We start from the raw sequence: 3,414 nt of genomic DNA, 5'->3' as shown, positions 1-3,414 counted from the left end.
ACAGAGCAAGACTCTGTCTCAAAAAAAAAAAAAAAAAAAAAAAAAAGACATACGAGAAAAGGAATAAGGTATTAATTACAAAAATATGCAAAGAAAATTACAAAATCTAAACATACAAAAAGGAAACATTAGGTCAACTAGTCACCTGCTATTCAGTTTGAATCTTACATAGTTATATACAAATTATGTTTAATGTACAATGTGGGTACATGCTATGTTAGAATGCAAATCACTGTTACTGCTGGGGAGAAGAGTAGGGATATGGCAGTTAGGGATAAGTCAGGAAAAAAGACTCCACACTAGGTTTTATAACAGAATTTAATATAAGACATTGGTTAAACAGGCGTCAGTAGACTGGAAATGCTAAAAGGGAATCTAAGCTAACACAGATGTAATAAACGAAATGAAGCAGGATGCAAACTCTTAAGGGAGTGGGGACTAAGCTGGAGTTTACCAGGGTTGGAGGCTAAGGAAGAGGTCTGCAGAGCTGAACTCAGATCTCTGAAGAGGGGGTGCTGCCTGGCTGCTGCTAGAACCTCCAAGGAGGGGGCCTGGTGGGATGTGATGAGGCTGGTTTTGTGACTGTCCCCAAAAAGCTGGAGGCTGAAACCCACTGCTGATGCCAGGATGAAGGGCTGTTACCAGGGTGGTACAGACAGAACAAACAGGCAAACAAGATACAGCAAATCCCTTTTCCCTTCCCAATGCCTTTCAGGCTCTCTCTTGTGTCCCTGACTGGTGGAACCTTAAGAGGAAGCCAGCTGACAAAGGAAAAGTGTAGTGTGCAGAGTCCCAGCCCCAGCATCCAAAGTAAAGCGGAGAGAAGCGGGCGTGGAGCTTCCTAACCAGCACCAGCAGGCACCTCTCTGCACAGCAACGAGACACAATTATCCTTTGTACAGACACTCTCCCTCTTCCCACCACTCATGGTATCCTTCTGAGTAAGCACAGGGCCCATCTCTAGGCAATATTAAGTTTTCACTTCTCTAGTCAGGTTGTAGAATATTTGGGTGGCACTCAGACTTAAGGACTGAATGGTCAAATTAACCACATGATCCTAATACAAAATAAAAAGGAGGAGGCATTTGCCCCTTCATATTTGCTTGCTGTTCCTTTAGGTATCACCCCAGTATGAGCCCCTCACCTTGGCAGCAAGAGCTGCTTTTGGGCTTCAGTGTCTTTTGCACTCCCCCAACCAGCCTTGCCCTTGCCCCGTGGGTGCCAGCAGCAGCAGAGGGGGCACCTTTTTCCCAAGTGCCAGGTTCTGACAGCCCAAGCTTCCTCTCCTGGCCTCCCAACCCCAGGGGGTGGTTACTGTTTCTGCAGCGGTATCTGTGTTCTCACAGTGTGCAATCTTTGATTTTTTTAGTCCAACATAAATTTGATCAACTTCCTGTATTAAATTATCTCTGTTGCCTAGTATTGGGTATAGATCCAAAGGAAATTAAATCAGTATCTCAAAGAGATTATCTGCACTTCCACGCTCATTGCAGCTATTCACAATAGCCAATATATGGAAACAACTTAAATGTCCTAGAGAAAATATGGCATATATCACACAATGAAATATTATTCAGCCATAAACAAGAAATCCTGCCAGTTGGAGAATCACTTGAACCCAGGAGGCGGAGGCTGCAGTGAGCCGAGATGGCGCCACTGCACTCCAGCCCAGGCAACAGTGCGAGAATTCGTCTCAAAAAAAAAAGAAAAAGAAAAAGAAAAAAAAGCCCCAAGCTAAGGCTGGGGGCAGTGGCTCATGACTGTAATCCCATCACTTTGGGGGGGCCAAGGCGGGTGGTCAGGAGTTCGAGACCCACCTGGCCAACATGACGAAACCCTGTCTCTACTAAAAATACAAAAATTATTAGCCAGGCATGGTGACAGGTGCCTGTAGTCCCAGCTACCCGGGAGGCTGAGACAGGCGAAATGCTTGAACCTGGGAGGTGGAAGCTGCAGTGAGCCGAGATTGCACCACTGCACTCCAGCTTGACTGACAGAGAAACACTGTGTCTTAAGAAAAAAAAAAAAAAAAGCACCAAGCTAGACTTTAATAGAAAACAGGGTTACAGGGTTTCTGTTTTTTTTCTTTTATTTTGTTCATGAGTGCTCCAGGGACCTGCTAAAACCGTTTCAGCAAAGGAAATGTGCCTCAAGAATTGCTGGAACATTCTGTGTCTGTGAGAAATACTGCTCTTAAGATTCATTATTTGATCATGAAATGAACACTTTCCACTTTGTTGATATGGCTCATGCTTTGTGGAGCCATTTGGCAGTGCTCACCAACATGTGAAATGAGCATGCTCAGACCAGCAGGCCCCTTCCTAGCCATTTCCTTCAGAGAGACGCATACTTGTGCACAAAATGTGAAGCACTGTCTGCAATAGCAAAAATAACTACAATCTACATGTCTACTTGCAAGGGACTATATGAACATGGCATATTCATATAACCCGGAGACTTCGTAGCCTTCTCAAAGGCCGAGGGACACTCCTTGGGTACACACACACTCACATGAAAGACTGGCAAAACACGGTACCGGGTGTTGACAGTACATTGTAGGATATGTATAACATATAGAAGCAGGCCTACACTTTCTTCCAATTCTGGGCATATTTGTGTGCACACAGGTTACTTCATCCATTAGGCACTACAGGCCCAGAGCCTGGAGATTACAAATTTTTCCTGGGTCAAATGTATATATATGAGGTAACCCCAGTCTAATCATTAAAAAAAAAATAAAAAGTCAAATTCCAACAGAGAGACAGTCTACAAAATATCTGACCAGTACTCCTCAAAACAGCCAAGGGCATCAAAAACAAGAAAAACCTGAGAAATGTCATTGTCACGAGGAGCCAGAAATATGATGACTAAGTGTAATGTGGTATCTTGGATGGGATTCTGGAACAAAAAACAGACATAAGTAAAAACTTAAGAACACCTGAATAAAGTATGCACTTTAGTTAATAATAATGTATTAACATTGGTTTATTAGTTGTGACAAAGGTACCATACTAACATAAGATGCTGGCAACAAGAAAAAGGTAGTACAGGAAGTACCACCTTTGCAACTTTTCTATAAGCCTGTAAGTATTGGAAAATAAAATTTGTTTTAAAAATGTATGAGCTAGGCTAGGCACAGTGACTCATGCCTGTAATCTCAGCACTTTGGGAGGCCAAGACAGGAGAACTGTGTGAGCCCAGGAGTTCGAGACCAGCCTGGGCAACAAAGTGAGACCTCATCTCTACAAAAAGTAAAAAAAATTAGCCAGGCATGGTGGTGTGCCTGTGGTCTTGGCTACTTGGGAGGCTGAGGCAGGAGGATTACTTGAGCCCAGGAGGTGAAGGCTGCAGTGAGCTGTGATAGTGTCAGTGCACTCCAGCCTGGGTGACAGAATGAGACCCTACCTTAAAAAA

General features: G+C 43.7%; 1 protein-coding gene across 1 annotated transcript in view; it reads right to left on the bottom strand.

Annotated features, from left to right (window-relative positions):
- Positions 1-3,414, bottom strand: part of UBE2V1 (ubiquitin-conjugating enzyme E2 variant 1) — a 95,796-nt gene that overhangs the window by 58,580 nt on the left and 33,802 nt on the right. The window lies entirely within an intron of this gene.

Source organism: Colobus angolensis, unplaced genomic scaffold (assembly GCF_000951035.1).
Source record: "Colobus angolensis palliatus isolate OR3802 unplaced genomic scaffold, Cang.pa_1.0 Scaffold8, whole genome shotgun sequence".
NCBI classification, from domain to species: domain Eukaryota; kingdom Metazoa; phylum Chordata; class Mammalia; order Primates; family Cercopithecidae; genus Colobus; species Colobus angolensis.
The sequence above is the reverse complement of the archived record's forward strand: the minus strand, read 5'-3'. Positions and strand labels throughout refer to the sequence as shown.